Below are 18347 nucleotides of genomic sequence, written 5' to 3'. Positions count from 1 at the left end.
CATTTCTCTGTCTCTGAACATGACTTTCCTTATACATTTCTGTGACACATGCTAACCACACCCTATTACATTACATACTATCATATCTCAAGCTTTCGGAGGCAACTGGCCAGCACCAAATGTCTCCAAAGTGTGCTAAACTGCAAGTCTCATGGGAGCCATACAGCAGTCCGTGTGTGTGTGTGTGTGTGTGTGTGTGTGTGTGTGTGTGTGTGTGTGTGTTGGTGTTGGTGGGGGGGGGGGCAGTGGATCTAACTCTCCTGGATAAAGGCAGACCGAAATCTTGAACTAATCAAAGCACATCAGATTCTGAACCCCTCTCACAGTGGCTCACTGTAAAACCTTTCATGGATGAATCCTTTGTGGCACAAAGGGAATATATTCCAAGAATATCTAAGAATATTTCAAGAATATCAAACTACTATCACAATTACCAAATTTAAAACATAATGAAGGCAGTAAACAATAGAAGAGATATTTTAGAAAATCTCAAAGTCAAATTAGAAACTCAAGCCCCACATAAAAATGTAGCCTAAAGCTTCCTCAGGCATGATTTTCAGTTTCCCCCAAATTTAACTGAACATGGTTTTCGTGGAAATGAGGAATTACATAGAGAGTTGACGTGTGTCTTCTGGGATTTAGAGGATCCAGAAAGCGGAGACTTACTGCTGCCTGGAGCCCCTGTGAAAGCGAAACAAAGATATAAGGCGTATGTGAGAGTAGCCTATCCATGAAGAATTTGGACTGAGATTTCCCCAATGTGTTAGCTGAGAACTTCAGACCTTATCGGAGTAGCAGTGAGGTTCAGTGAAGCCTGGCTTGGGTCATCTTGCAAGGTCTCTACCCGATAAGTTGGCCAGGGCAGGAGGACCTCAGTAATAAGAGGTTCTGCAGACTTAACCTGAGAACTATAAACTGATAAGAAGACATCAGCAATAGTAGGCACAGAGTGCATTACTTACACTGAGGAGTAGTGCTGGATCAAAAGTCCCCAGAGAATCTCCAAAAAATCCACAAAAGTGACCCAAGAAAGAAAATCAGTGTTTGGGAATCTGACATGCAGGAAGCTCAATGCCAGGTTATGACAGCAAAAGCCACACAGGCTATTACCCTTTTCTATTAACATCTCATTCACATCCACAATGCCCCAAATCATGAAATAGCAGTTAGTGAACACAAAGAGTACAAAGGGTAAATACTCTTTAAAACTGTCAAAATCATCAAAAACAAGGAAAGTCTGAGAAGCTGTCATAGCAAAGAGAAGCCTAAAGAAACATGAAACTAAACAGTGTTTTTGGTAAGATTCTGGAACAGAAAAAGGACAAACTAAGGAAATCTCAATAAACGATGGGCTTTAGTTAATAAAAATATATCAATATTGGTTCATTAATTATAACAAGTGTATCACAGAGATGTAGAATGTTAACACTAGTAGAAACTGGGTTCAGGGTATATAGAGACTGTGTTACCATCACAAGTTTTCTGTAAATCTAAAACTGGTTTTAAAAAATAATTTTTCAAAAGTAGATGAAGGACACCAGTTAAGAGGCTGTTAAATTAATTCAGATGACTAGTGATAGGTTTTGGGACCACAGAGGTAGCAACTGAAATGAAAAGAAAGGAGTTATGCTCTAGAAGTAGAGCAGGCAGCACTTGCTAGTGGATTGCGTTGGGAATGAAGAAAGGAAAGGGAGGTACTGAGGGTGACTCTTAAGTGTGGGGTCTCACATAACTGGATGGCCAGCAGGGTGTTTGTTGACATGGGCACTGGGAGAGGAAGAGGTTATGGTTATTGGGGGCATGGAGGAGAATGGAGTTTAAGTGATTTCTTTTAGATGTATTAGGTTTGAAATGCCTATTAAACAATTAGGTGAAGTTGTCAGGTAGTTTGGGACTCAGGGAAGAGCACAGGACTAGGCACATATATTTAAAAGCCATATTGGTATATTTAAAGTCCTTTTATAATTGCCAGAAACCACTTAGAAATATTATTTAGAAGAAGGCCCAGGACCAAGCCCTGGGGCACTACAGTATTTATAGATTGTGAAGAGGAAAAAGAACCAGAAAGGCAGACAGAGAGGGGCAGCCATAGAGGTAGGAAAATGAAAGCACTTGTTGGAAGCGTAATGAAGAAGATATTTGTCAAACCCAACATATGCTGTTGAGTAAGTGAAAGAAGAGAAGTGGCCACCAAATTTCGAAAGATGAAAGAGCTTTTAAGAGAGAGATAGGACTGGAAGCCCAATTAGGGTGAATTGAGGATAAAGTGGGTGATAAGGAAGTGGAAATAGTGACTACAGACAAAATTTGAGTTTTATAGCAAAGCACAGAGAGAGAATAAGAGCTGTAAGAAGTAAGATCATATATCTCTCATCTTACTTTTTTTTTTCTATAGGCCAGAAACTCTGATGAAATTTAAAGAAAATAGAAAGTATAATACCAAAAAATAAATAAAAATTCAAATCACTAAAATTTTTAAAACACTCCTAAATACCAAAGAAATGAAGTTTTGCAATCTAGAGACCCACGCAATTACCCACTTCTCTCAACCTCGGCCTCAATCTAAGCTTTAGCAGTAGGCTTCAAAGGGAATCTCCACCCATTTACCATACTTAGAGAAAAGCCTGTTCTTGAACTCTTATAGTCAGTAGCTGGTCAGGTTGAACCACACTCAGGACACCAAAAAGTGACATATGTAATTGCTGAAAGGCCTCAGATCAGTTCCAACACAGATCAAGATTACTCTTAATTGATAAAAATAAAATATTCATCAAAAGCACCAAACACGTAACCCAAATGTTTTTATCCCCATAATATCCTAAAATAAATTTTAAAAAGCACCTTGCCATATAGAGAATCACTAGCTTAGTGTCAAAGCTCCAATAGCAGAAATAGTGAAATAATTTTTAAAAGATTAGAATGTGCATTTTCAATACAATTTAATAGGCTATAGGGAAGCATAAAACTAATGCAGGTTGCTGTGGAAAAAAAATGAGCAATCAGAGAATAGAATGAGTTCTTAAGGGAAAAAATAATTTATAAAACTAAAAAAAATAAAAATAAAAGAGGCCAGAAATAGCAGAATGAACACAGGACTGCTGAAAAACATCCCAGGAATTTACTCACCTATTTGAAATATTATTTACATACCACCTTCGTTCTCTGTTCTTGCTCATGTTCCGGCATTGGATACACAAGAAAGAAAGATATTTGTTGTCCCATGGAGCTTTCATTCTAGTGGGAATTATCACAGAATTTAGAGCAAAAAGAGACATTGATTTAAATGATAAATGGAATGGTTGGTAATATGATCAATAGATAAAGGTGATCCAATATCTGTATAATCAGGTTTTCCAGAAGGAGACTAGAGATCACACAAAAGAAATAATAGAAGAAAATCTCTCTGAGCTGATTGAAGTTTATATCAAAAAGGCTCCCTGATTCCTCAGGAGAAATGGTAAAGGGAATTTAATTGTGTTAATATCAAATTTAAAAACCTTTTAAGTTAAAAGGCATTATTAGACATAGCAAGCACCACTACATAATGAAATAAAATTTAATTCATGAGGAAGATAATTTTAAACACAAATACTCCTAATAAAATAGCCTCAAAATACGTGAAGCAGAAATTCATAGACTTCCCAAGGGAAAAATGATAAATGTACTTCAAAGCAGGAGATCTTACCATGTCTCTCTCAATTGTAGGTAGAAAAAGCAGAAAACAGCAAAATAGAAAAGATTTTAAAACATAAACAGTGTGATTGATCTAATGAAAACATATAGGATTTTGCATCCAACTATTGGAGAATATTTGTTCTTAAGCATACGAGACACATTTAGAAGATAGATACCAGGATAGAAACCCTTGATTTCTGAATTCCAAAATAAAGATTAAATCCTTCACAATGATAATGTACCAGACTGTCATCATTTATCACTCATGAAACAATGCTAGAAATGATTGAGCAATGGTCTAAAATTTCATAAAAGAAATATTATTACCCAAGAACTATAGACTCAGCCAAAAATGTTCACATAAGAGGAAAAATAAAACATGTTTTCAAACATACAAACAATCACAAAGTATGCTTTCTGATGGGAAGAAATCACTTATGGAAGCCAAGAGAAAATTATTCAGCATAAAAAGGCAAGGAAAGAGAAGAAATGATATTTTGAAAACCTAACAAGCAACATAACCAGCAAAATACAGTTTTCTAAGGACTTGTTAGCAGATGTTAGCAGATGTTTCTCCAAAGAGAAACTTCATTATGAAAAAAATTATCTGAAAATAAATATGCAGTTTTTAAATATATGAGGAATTTTAGAGAAATGGATAGGAAGTAAAACTGTGGTAAGTTTCTGAACCTGAAAAAGGGAAAAAACATGCACATATATTCTCATTATTGACAGAGGTTAAAAAGTTTTTGAAAAACATTTTTTAAATATACAACCTCAAAGAAACTAGAAAAATAATTTCCAGATGGCATATTAAAACAAAGAAAAATAGGGATGTGCAAAAGCATGAGAAGGAGAAATGAAAGAGAATCAACTAAATAACCCTATTGTGTAAAACTTCATGGAATTAATAGTAAAGCAAAATCAAGATTTCTGCTGTGTATAAGATACATGTCCAAAACAAAAAACATAGAGTTGGAACATTAATAAAGAAGATAATAGCAGTCTTGTAAATACTAATTTTCAAAGAAGTCTAAAATCAAACAAACCAAAAGTGCTATTGAATAAGAATATGTTCAACAATGTTAATCTAAGTAATAAGCATTTAATTTGGCCAAAATTATGATCAAGAAGGGAGATTATAGCAAAATTATCTTAATTCCATAACAAAGATAGAAAATGATAAATTATAATATAGTAAATTAAATATACCAATCCTAAATTTTATAAAAAAGAAAATATAGATTTGTATACCAAGAGAAGAACTTACAAACTTTTCAAGTTTGGGGGGATTTGACACATTAATTCTAAATTGTAAATAAAACAAAAGTATAAGAATATCTACAAAAATAATTGGCACAAAGGAATAGTATGGGTAAGTTTCCATGTCTTATGTTAAAACATTTAACATTGTAATAATTAAAAATAAATAAATTATTAAAATGAATATTAAATTATGATACATAAATTGTTAAACTAAAAGAGTTGAGATCACCAAGCTACTTTTTCTCTTTCTTGTTCTTTCTCTTTCTTCATATGAACATGCATTTCTAATCCACACATACAAATATAAAAAATTCCATAACTGGTGTTGGAAAAATTGACTGTCTTCTTGGGAAAAATAAAGGTACATCTCTATTTCTCACCATACATTTAAATTAATTGCAGTGAGATTGAATACTTAGTCACTAAAAATAATTGAAACACAAAATAAACAAAAGATAGTCAAATAAATTTATAAAATTGGGAATAAAAAGCATTTCTAGTCTTGTCACAAAATTCAGAAACCATAAATGAAAATAATATAGAATTGTTAAGGGAAAAATAAAAAATTTTTATGTAGCCAAAGACATAACACTCGAAGCTAGGAAAAAAAAATCGTAATATATACAAAAGACAAAGTTAATATGTTAACAAATAAATAGCTTCCAAATTAATGAAAACAACAATTCATAAAAAAATAAAAAGAATATGCAAAGAAAAAGGATAAACTTATGGGAAAAAAACCTCAATCTCACCAATAAACAAAGAAGTAAAAATTAAAAGTCAGAAATAAACACATACCACTTTGGCTAAGGATTAAAAGATTGCTCATGGCCAGTATTGATGAAGGCATGGGGAAATTGGCTCTCTAATAACAAAAATCTTCAAGGACACTCAGTAAGTAGTAACAAAAATTGAATGCATGTACTTCTATCAGCAATTTCACTTCTAGAAATTTATTGTAGGGAAGTAATTTGACAAGAGTACAAAGATATAGGAATTTTATTCCAGCACTTTTTATAAGAAAAAAAATTATAAAAACTTAAATGTTCACCAAGGAAGTATTATTTTAATTATAGTTCATACACACAATGGAATATCATGCAGCAATGTAAAAGTTGTAATACATGTATATGTGTATGTACGAAAAGTTGTCCAATATATGTAAAAAAAAAAAACAGAAACAAAACAAAAACAGATTACAATGCAATATATATGCCAAGAACCAATTTTTGCCTGATTGGTTGAAATTTATAGTTACATCTTACAGGTACCAATATGTAACTTTATTTCTTTATAACTGAATTCAACCTTCTTATGAAACCCTATTTCCATTTGGTGGTAGAAAGAAATCAATCTCACTCATGCAGGTTAACTTTGAAAATTATTTTAAAACTTAGTTTATTAAAGATTAACTGTTTCCTCTGGGAAACTTTGCTCATCACTCCATTTTCTCCTTTATTTTATCTAGGAGACTTCTCACTAGGGGTATCTGGGTACCAGGGAAATTCACTGATATCATGGTGTCGAAACAAGGAGGCTCTGGTTAGAAAAAAAGGATGCTCCCAAGGATTCCAGGCTTGTTCCATCTGGTTTCTGAGGATTGGACACCAACTTCTGCCTAGCTGCAGCAGGTCCTGCCTTGCTTTTGGGTGTGGGAAGGATATGCCACTGCTGCCCGTCGTTCCTGACACATTTCCTTAGGCCATGAGTTTCTACAAATCCCACCTTTCCCCATCCCTGACACTCAGCCTCTTTCCACCCACCGGCTTTCTCAGCATTTGTGCAATATGACATGTTTTTTTGAGGAGATGATAGTGTTAATAGGGGTATTTTTTAAGAGAGAAAACCATGACTCTCCTACAAAAAATAAAATGAATGTATGTCACTTTATTTAGCTCATTAATTAATGAGGGAACCAGTAAGATGTTCCAATCCAGTTCAAAGGAGAATTCCAAGTACAGGACCTGGTATTCTTTCCATCAGTATTAAGCCTAACAGGGCAACTGCCACCAGGAGGCTCCAAACCACAGTTGCAAGATGGTGTTAGCCCACACAGCCAACCCCAGGAAATCTCAGCGGGCTCACTGCCCTGAAGGTTTGCCTTAGTCATTTCATTGACCTTTAAAGAATGTGACCTGCATTTAATGTAATTGAATTTGCTGGACTTCACTTAATTGTACTACTGGTGGGTTTTACTATATTTGATTGAATATGTGTTGTTTCTCTTAAATCTAAACTTAGTATAGGTAGTACAAACATCTGACTGCCTCATTCTTTCCTATAGTGTTTACTGAGAATTTACCTATTGAAGCATCATTTGTTATAAATTAGTTACTTTTATATGTTTTCCATTATATTGTAATTGGTTATATTGATTTTTTAAGTTATAAATTTGGTACACTGCATTATCTATGAATCTCATTTCAGGAGTAATAATTTTTTAAACAAAAACATTGTTCATAAAGATAGGCAAAAGCCACTGGATTACACCATCCTGCTTCTTAGAACCCATGCTCTGGTCACTAAAGAGAGAAAATACCTCCAGTAGAGCCAATGCCTCATTAATATAGATAATGCTTGAAGTCTATGATATCACTTCTGCTCCAATATCCTTGTATAAATTAATGCAGGAAACAATTGGGGTGCTTCATAATGATTATTATTTTCCAAAAACTAAAATCTACTCACTTAATTTATTCACATAATTCTATGTGGATAAACCAAACCAAATAAAGTCAGACATAATAAAATCATCAGTCGCGGGCGATATGATTGTCAACCTGAAAAACTTAGGTGTAGTGGGCATTTGCTGTTTTTACTGCCCAGTATCCTTTTCCTCTTCTTGAAAATACCCAAATTAATCTTTAAATAATTACCTTCTTCCCTCTGGACACAGACTGTAATCAGCAGTCTTGCCCAGCCTGTCCTCCTCTGGCCCTGGCGCTAGGTGGTTAAAACAACTTTAGAGAGCTGGGCCTATTCAACTTGGGGCATGTGTCTGAGGCCTCACCTGATGATGTTTCTTATCACCACTTCTGACACTTCTCCCAACCACATATCCAACCCTCTGGTGACCAACTGGGTGTCACCATTCAGTTCAGTTCTGACATTAACTACCTAGAGTTAGCACAGATTCCACAGATTAAGGGCCCAGTCCCACAAGACTGCCCCAGTTCAGATGTCAATCACAAGTCCGGGCCACCTGACCAACAGGCTACAAAATCAGGGGGTTCCCACAACCCCCTCATAAGGCTTGATAATTTGCCATAATGGCTCACAGAACTCAGAAAAATGGTTTAGAAGTTAACACTGGGTTATTATAAAGGATACAACTCAGAAACAGCTTATGGAAGAGATGCACAGGGCAAGGTACATGGGGGGAGCTTCCATGCTCTCTCTGGGTATGCCACCCTCCCAGCACCCCAATGCACTCACTAGCCCTGAGGCTCTCTGAACCTCATCTTTTAGGGTTTTTTATGGAAGCTCTAGTATACAGGCATGGTTGATTAAGTCATTGACCATTGGTGACTGAACTCAATCACTAGCCCCTCTCCTTTTCCTGGAGGTCCACGGGTGGGGCTGAAAGTTCCAACCTTCCAATCACATGGTTGGTTCTTCTGGCAACCAACCCTTATCCTGAATCTATCTAGGGGCCCACCAAGATTCACTTTATTAGCATAAACCCAGACAGATTTGAAAGGGCTTGTTATGAATAACATAAGGCACTCCTCTCACCCCTATATACAGGAAATTCCAAGGGTTTTAGAAGCCTTTATGCCAGGAACTGTGGATGAAGATGGAACATATATTTCTTACTATTAATATATTACAGTATCAGGCTACTAGCTGGGTTCCTTGGTTTTCCCACAGGGTGTCTGCTGGAGCTGGAGTGTCTAAGATGGCTCCTTCACTTACTTGCCTGACTGCGGCACTCCTTCAGGGGGCTTCTATGTCCTAGGAGTAACCTGGACATCTTCCACGGTGGCTCAGAGCTGAGCCCATAACTGACACAGCATCATTTCCACCACATTCTACTGGCCAAAGCAGTCACAATCCAGCTAAGATTCAAGGGGCTTAAAGAATCCACTCCACTTCTGTATGAGAACGGAAGGGAAGGAACTGATGGCCCTCCTTGCCGAAACTAGTTCCCACAGAGTCCAAATTTAGCACATCAACTACCCTCTTGTAGTCTTGTCCCTTTCATTAACATATGCCCTTAATTCACATTTCTGTCTTTTTGTGTCACTTATTGGTATCAATTAAATTGTCTGCCTTCTTTATCCTACTCTGAGATGCTACATATTACTGAGGAAAAAAAAAACAATCAGAAAACTGATATCTTTTTTGTTGATAATTGCTAATGGTAATGGATTTAAACAAGGGAATTCAAATCTGCCTAACAATCCTACCATGTGTTTCTAGTTAGATTGCTTAGCCTCTCTTTCACAACTGTCTTCCAGTATCTCTACTCTCCTCAAACCTCATTCTCTACAAAGCATCTCACCTATTAACTTTTTACTTAATTAGAGATGGAGTCTTACTCTGTCACCCAGGCTGGAGTGCAGTGGCACGATTATAGCTTACTGTATCCTCGAACTCCTAGGCTCAAGCGATCCTCCCACCTCTGCCTCCTGAGTACCTGGAACTACAGGCACAAGCCACCATGCCTGGCTAATTTTTTTATTTGTTTTAGAGATGGAGATCTCACCATGCTGCCCAGGCTGGTCTTGAACCCCTGGGCTCAAGTAGTTCCCTTGCCTCAGCCTCCTCAATTGCTGGAATTATAGGTGTAAGCCACTGCACCTGGCACCTACTATTTAACAGGATAGAAGCTATCAGTCATAAGCTTCTTCAACTGTATATCACAAAATCTACAAACCTATTTGCATCCAAAGCTATTCTGGTTTTCCTTCACAAGAGGAAGAAGGGTTCTTCTTACCAATTGTATCATCAGTTGCTTCTTCCCACCAGCATTTAACTATACTCCAATCATAGATAGATAGATGCATACATACCTGGATAGGTGGGTGGATGAATGAGAGGTAGATATATAATCTATCAACCATCTTTTTCTTTAATTATAAGCATATTTCTTTTATTCCCTTTGATATCAATCTTCTTAAAACTGACTTTATTTGCTGTTTTCATTTTTTCACTTTTGATTTACATCACAACTCAATTCAATCTAGATTATTTCCCCATAATTTCACTGAAACTTTTCTCATCAATGACATCTTTGTAGGTAAATCCAGGAGCTATATTTTTTCTTATCTCATATGATCTCTTGGAAGCAATTGACATAATGAGATGTGTCTTACTAACCTTCTCTCTTCCCATTTCTTGCTGTTTTGAGAACTCCTTTAAAAATCTCCTTTGGTAAACACTTTTCTAACCATAAATGTTAGCATTTGTCCAGGTTTGTTGTTGGCTTTCTCTTTTCCCCTCACTTGACATGCTTTCCCTGAGAAATCCCAAACATTCTCATGTTTCCAGCGCCATTTATGCCAGTTACAAGTCCTTATCTGTAACCCACTTCTTTCTTCTAAGACAGAACTATGCGTGCAACTCCTATGTGTGCAATTTCATATGCAACCTCTCTTCTTGGATGTCCCAGAAATAATTACTACTCAAAACATCTATAAATGAACTTATATTCTTCCTCCTACCCTCGTCCCAAATCTGTTCATTCTCTAAACTTTCCCACCTTAGTAAGTGGCACCACTACCCACGCCAAGTGCCTAAGCCAGAAGCAAGAAAAAAATTTTTATTATTTCATTTTCCCTTATAACTCACATCCCATCAATCACTAAATCTTGGTTGACTTTAACTCATAAATATATCTAAAATATGCCCACTTCTTTCCATCCATGCCACCAGCACCCTAGTCCAAGCTAACTTCATTTTTCACCTCAGATACATTGACAGCACTCTATTGTTCTCCTAACTCATGCCCCATCTAAAACATTATCCAATCAGCAAGTTTTGAAACCGCCTATCTCATCATTTTCCTCCCTGTCTTGAAACCTTTGAGTGGCTCATTGCCCTCAAGCATAAAGAAAAAAGTCTTAGCATGAATTATAGGGTTCAGCCGATACAGTTCCTGATAATTATCCCAACTCTAGCCCCTGTCTTTCCTGTTCCCCATATGTAATCTTTCAGGTCCTTAAGTACATACTTTAAAATTTTTACACGTGACATTCCATCGGCTTTTCCACATCCCCTTTTCACCTAAATAGCTCCCACACAGCCCTCAGCTTTAAACTCAAAAGTTACTTTCTCAGGGAAATCCAGTTTGCAACCCCCGCCCCATTCTCAGACAAGGTTACCTCACTTGGAATAATTAACTCTTCCTAAGACTGTCCTCCTTTCTAGACTGTAAGCTCTGTGAGGTTAAGTACCATATCTTTCTTGTTCATCATTCTTTCTCAAATACGTGCCACACCAGATGTGAGGGCAATGTGGCTGCCACACCTGTCACCCCATTGATCTCCATTTGGCTGATCTGGCTGGCTGGACAGGTGCCCCCTTCCTCACTCACCACTCCATGTGTGTCCCTCCTGAAGCTCCATGCTTGCTCGAAGAGGATGACCTTCCCCATAAGAGGAGGACTGTTCTTCTGTCAAGGGTATACACGTAGCTGCACTGGCCTGCTAGAACCTCTAAACAAGCTCTCAAACACGTGGCATATGTTTAACATAGCGCATGCTTAATAAATGCTTCACTAGGGACTACAAAAATATTTAAAAGAATTTTAGAAAAGGCAAGGTGAAGTACAGTCTTATTTGTGAAATGAAAAATTAAATAGAGATACATGATAGAATGAATATATACATAGAAACGCACTTAGCTGTGATTAACAGGAACTTGAAAAACACATTAGGGATTTTACTTTTCTTATAACATGAAGAACCTTAATATCGGGATTCCAAAGGCTGCACAAGCAGTCACAAGACAGTTGATTCACTACATCTACTTTACAGAAAGAAAGGGAAGGGTAAAGAGCAAAAGGGCACATGTCATCTCTGTCAGCTCCCTTTTAAAGGATAGTTTTAAAAACTCCACCTAGCACCTTCTCCTTATCTCAGTGATCTGAACCATGAAATATGACCACCCTTATCTGTGAAGGAGGATTAGGAATTTGTTAGCAAAGGAGATGAGAACACAGATATTGGGTAGACAATTATCAGTCTCCACCTCAAATGTAGCCCCAACATGTAATAAGTGGCTCTACCAGAGCTGGAAAACCATGAACGACTTTTATTTTTTCTATTTTGAAGGCATTTTATTATTTTCCTTTTTTTTCCACTTTACATTTTCCTAAATTGAATAGCTGTTACACTTGTGATCAGATAAAATGTTGAATATAAGAGTAGCCAAAATTATTAGAGTTATAAACTAATTAGGAAGGATTTGTCCTACCAGATATCAAAACACATTTTAAAGTTACTAGAAACAAAAAAGGAACAACAATAATAGAAAATTGATCATTAAAACCCATTAAAGTTTCCAGAAACGTATCTACATATATGTGGGAATTCACTATAAGGTAAAGTTGAAAGAATGGTTCATTCAATAAATGTTAAGACAAGCATATATTTGAAAGAAAATGTTAAGTCAATAGCATAAAAATTTTCCAGATTGATAAATATCTAAAGTATAACAATCGTAGCTACAAAATTTTAGAAAAATAATATGTAAATTATCTTACAGGTGGGAGGCTTAAACAATACCAAAACAAAGCAAAACAAAAAACCCAAAAGCCATGAAGAAAAGATGGATAAGTATATCTAAACAAAAACTAAAAACACAAAAAAAGTGTGCAATTTGAGAAAATATTTGCAATATTTTAATAGACAATTTTTATATATTTTTATATTTTATAGCTATTTTTATTTAGATTTCCCCTAATATACAAATAGCTCCTATAAATAATACGGAAAAGAAAAAAAATAATAGGAAATGTAAGTCTGGAGCCCAAGAGACAAGACAGGATTAGAGATTAAAAATTTAAGACTTATCAGCTTATAGATGTTTTTAAAATCATAAAACTAAATGAAAACACCTAAGTTTTAAAAGACAGGGAAAAAAGAGAGTAGGCATAGGACTGAACTTTGGAGGACTCCAGCAGAGGAAACTATTCAAGATATTTGAACACCAAAGAAGTGACAATGTAAAATTTCTAAGCTGGAGTCATAAATGGTGGACTTTGGGCTGCTGCTGGTGAAAACTTAAAGGAAAACAAGGAAAATGGTATTGGAAACTGGAGGGAAGGGCGATCCTTTACATCTAGAGGCAGAGAGTTAAGTAATGATGACACCTACAGTAACCTGGAAAGTATAAAATGTACCCTATAAACTGGGTGGTTTAGCTAAGGAGATTTCCAGGTGGAGTGTTGGAGGTTTTCTTTCTGTCCTCTTTTTGCCATTTATAGTAAAGTGTAAGAGGAGATATATGAGCTAAAGAAAGTACTGCTAAATATAAAAGATCCAGGAATTGTTCAGTTTGAAAACTGCCCACTTCTAACAATGGAAAATCATGCTAAGTGAAAAAACAGCTTCAAGTTAAGTACAAATTGAAGGCACTGTCAAGAAAACATGATCTGAAGAGGAAGCCAAGTTGGTGACTATAAAATATTTTGTTCAGATGTCAGAAAGGTCTAAATTTGTGCCTCCAAGAACCACCCAAACAATAGGGCACCTAAAAAAAACTTTTGTTGTCTCTCAGCAGCCTTAGCAAGAGGCTAAGGTAGAAAAGTCTTATTTCAGAGAGATCTGTTGTTTAGTGGTTGGTGATTTGGTTTAGTGAAGTCAACTCCAATAAAATTCATACAAAACTCACAAAGTTTTAAGATAAATGTATTGTCAGAATCATTGCCAGCTGTACTGAAGTAGACACAGCACAAATGAAAAGAAACTTTTGGGTTTTTCTTTTTTTGAGGGGTGGGAGGTTGTTTTGTTTTTTTGAGATAGGGTGGGTCTCGCTTTGTTACCTGGGCTGGAGTGCAGCGGTGTCATCATAGCTCACAGCAACCTCAAACTCCTGGGCTCAAGTGATCCTCCTGCCTCAGCTTCTCCAAGTGCTAGGATTACAGGCGTGAGCTACTGCACCTGGCCAAAAAGAAACTTTTGGACCCCCAGACTTCTACAGTCTGAAAGCAGACTAAGTAAACAACTTAGCAGCAAACACAAGCTAACTTTCATAGAAAAAAAAAGGAAAACCAAGAGCTCAGAGGGAGGAGCTAATAATGGTGGAGAATCATTCCCAGGCCTTAAGTCCTAATCAAGGAACTGCCAACAGCTGTCCTGCTGGACATCACAGTTGCCATAGATACCTATCTCCTATGTGTCTCCCATGCCCCTCCCCCTTTCTTAAACAGGAGTCTCTCCAGTAGTTATTTTATACCTGTCTCACCATGGTATGTTTGATTTGTTAGGTTGGGGGATGGTAGGCCACAGATAACTATTTCTTCTTAGTTCACAGCTCTTTATACTGAGAGAAACTCTGTTAAGGAGCTGTATAGAAGAAACTACACACAAGGAGCTACTTCTGTATCTAGACCCCAAAATGATTAGATCCTATACTTTGAGTGGATGCTGTAAAAGGATGAGACTTTTGGGTACCTGGGAAGGGGGAATGTATGCTTTACACATGCAGGATCATGAGTTATTGGTGTACAGAGTGAAGACTGTGGTCACCAGACTTCTAGGTGGCACCCAGTGATCTTTGCCTCCTGGTATTCACACCATTGGATGGGTCCCTGCCACACCAATCAGAGCTGACCTGTGTGACCAATAGAATACTATGGAAGTGACAGAGTGTGATTTCCAAGCTAGCTTGTTAAAGGCATTGCCACTTCTGCCTTGGTCCTTTGGATTATTTGCTTTGGTGGGAATGACAAAGATGCTCCTTGACCAGGCTCTCCTCTAGTCAGGCTCCTCTGAGCCTTATTCTCAACTAGGCCTCATCCTCTGCCTATAGATGCTACAGCCTCCTAGTAGAAATGATTTCAGCCACCATCACCATCACAAGCACTAAGAGACTTGCACAAACACTAGCATCATTTCCAGCAGCTCAAGTCCATGTCCCTAGGATGACAACTCCAGTTCCCTTAAGTTCCTGTCTTGGAAAGCCCAAGGCTGCCAAAAGAATTTTCCGTTTGTTTCCGCCAACATCTGAAGATAGGGCCCCTCTCTCCCAGTCACTGTGGGAGGGTAAGAATCCAACTTTGATAGATGTTAGTTAGGAAAAAACAACAATAGGGTTTTAGAAGGGGCTGAGCACCACCAGGCAATTTTTGGCAAAATGGTGACCAGAAGATCTGCCAAATCCATGAGTAATAACTGGACCATGTCAGGGTGAAAGCTAAGAGACCACATTGAACGTGCTAACTGAGAGACATAATGAGACACACAGGTCTAAGAGAAGACATCAGGTGCAGATCTAAGAGAGAGGGAGTCAGCCATGCAGATTCAGGACCACACTGGTAGGTCTCCAGTGAGTGTCATGATCTTATGAACTATCCTCATAATCATGACCCTTGTCTGGAATAGGATTGCAGTGCATGCGCTGGTTGCAGGAATAGTCTGAAAAGTGTCTGAGCTGCAAAATGGCACACAAAGAATAGCTGTCAAAGGAAACATGAAGAGTTGCCTTCCTTGCAACTAGATACAATGTGTGGCTATGTGTGGCTTAGAATAAGAGTCACTATGGAAGCCACTGACCATTTCAGGTCCTTGAGAGCTGCTGTAGGGTAAAGTGCAAGCCACACCTCCTTAGAGGGAAAGAAAGAGAGAAAGAAAAGAAAGAACCCTGCATCAAAAGGACTTTCTCTGGGACCCAGGGAGACTTCCTACCACCTGGTGCACCTCTGACCTTTCCTCTACCTTATCCTTCCACAAAGATCTGGGGCAAGACCTATGAAGTGCTCATATTATACAATGAATAATGATCAAAACTCAGCAGAGGATATCCCCAGAAGCACTGCAATAAAAAAATACATGATCAACAAAAGGCAGATGAAGAGCACACAGCAGCATAATGTTGCTGTGGAGCACAGGAAAATCATGCCATGCAGTTCTCCATGGGTTCAAAGGAATGGATGATACACACAGCTTCTGTGAATCAGGAACCCATGGAAGAAACACAAGGTTCAGGCAAGAAACTAGAAGACAACAAGAGATGATTAAAAATGAGTTGGCAGTGCTTAGGAAAGAGGAAAAAATTAAAACATCACAGAAATGGAGTTCATATTGACAACAGAATGAAGGAGAAAAGACACAGATGAAAGCAAAGTAACAAAAGGAAGACACATACACACTATTTTTTTTTTAAAGAGGTTTTAGGTTCACAGAAAAATTGAGGAGAAAGAACAGAGAGTTCCCATATACCCCCTTCCCACCCACACATGCACAGGCTCCCCCAGTATCAACATCCCACACCAGAGTGGTACCTTTGTTACAACTGATGAACCAACATTGACACCTAAAGTCTATAGTTAACTTTATGGCTCCTTCTCAGTGTTGTACATTCTACGGGTTTGGACAAATGTATAATGACATGTGTCTACCATTATAGGGTCATGTAGAATAGTGTCATTGTCCTAAAAATCCTCTGTGCCTACCCAATGCCTCCCTACCTTCCTGCTAACCCCTGGAAACCACTGACCTTTTTATTCCCTCCATAGTTTTGTCTTTGCCAGAATATCATATGATTGAAATTATACAGTATGTAGCCTTTTCAGTTTGGCTTCTTTTACTTAGTAATCTGCATTTAATGTTTCCCATATCTTTACCATAGCTCACTTCTTTTGAGTGCTAAATAATATTCCATGGTCTAGATGTACCACAGTTTATCCATTCACCTATTTCTTCCTTCCCAAACTGTACACATTTTATTCTTTTCTTACTGAAGGACATCTTGGTTGCCTCCAAGTTTTGGCAATGATGAATAAAGCTGCTATCATTTATTTATGTGCAGACTTTTGTGTGAACATGAATTTTTAAATCATTCAGGTAAATACCAAGAAGTATGATTGCTGGATCATATAATAAGAGTATGTTTAGCTTTATAAGAAGCTCCCAAACTGTCTTCCAAAGTGGCTATGCCATTTTGCATTCCCTCCAACAATGATTATCTCATTAAATGCAGAAAAGGCACTCAGTAAAATCCATAACCCTTTCATGATAGAAACATTCAACAAAATAGGCATAGAAGTACATGCCTCAAATTTATCAGGCTCTGGCAGACCACTTTAATCACACAAAGTTAACATCACGTAATAGAACAAATCGGCACGATGTGCTACTTGATAGGATGAAGTGAGAAGATCCACAGTTGCGCTTCTGCCTTATTTTTCAAAGATAAGTGAGACAAACCCAAATTGAGGGATAGTCTACCAAATGACTCACCTGTGATCTTTAAGCGTCAAGGTCAAGAAGACTGAGGAACTGTTCAAGATTGAAGACTAAAGAGAAATGACAACTAAATGCAGGCAGTCATCCTGGACTGGATTATTTTGCTGTAATCAACATTATTGGACAAATTGATGAAGCTTACATGGGGTCTGTGAATGAAGTGGTAGCATCTGTGTCAATGGTAATTTCCTGATTTTAGTGGTTGTATTGAGGTTATGAAAGAGAACGTCCTTCTCTCCAGGCATTACATACCTAAAAGTATTCAGGGATGATGGGGCTTCATGTTGGCAAATGGTTCAGGAAAAATCTTCTGTAATTTTGGTAAACTTTCCCTTAAGTTTGAGATTGTTTCAAAATAAAAAGTATCTTTAGTGCAAAAAATATGATGGAGAATTTTCTCTGCCAGCTAGAGTTAGATGAAGAGATCTTGTGCCCAATTCCTTCCTCTTCCTTCTTCTAAAAAACATCCACGGTCAAATGAGGATAGCATGATTGAAAATAGAATCCTCTAAATCAAGGGTTAGCAAACTTTTTCTGTAAAGGGCCAGACAGTAAATATTTTAGACTTTGAGAGCAATACAGTCTCTATTGCAATTACTCCATCCTGCCATAGTAGTACAAAAGCAGCCAGACAATACATAAACTAATGAGTTTATTGGAACTATATTCCAATAAAACTATGGACATTGAAATTTAAATTTCGGCCGGGCGCGGTGGCTCACGCCTGTAATCCTAGCTCTGGGAGGCCGAGGCGAGTGGATCGCTCGAGGTCAGGAGTTCGAGACCAGCCTGAGCAAGAGTGAGACCTCGTCTCTACTAAAAATAGAAAGAAATTATCTGGCCAACTAAAAATATATATACAAAAAAATTAGCCGGGCATGGTGGCTCATGCCTGTAGTCCCAGCTACTCGGGAGGCTGAGGCAGTAGGATCGCTTAAGCCCAGGAGTTTGAGGTTGCTGTGAGCTAGGCTGACGCCACGGCACTCACTCTAG

The sequence above is a fragment of the Lemur catta genome, chromosome 10 (assembly GCF_020740605.2).
Source record: "Lemur catta isolate mLemCat1 chromosome 10, mLemCat1.pri, whole genome shotgun sequence".
Lineage (NCBI taxonomy): Eukaryota > Metazoa > Chordata > Mammalia > Primates > Lemuridae > Lemur > Lemur catta.
This window is presented reverse-complemented; position numbering follows the sequence as displayed.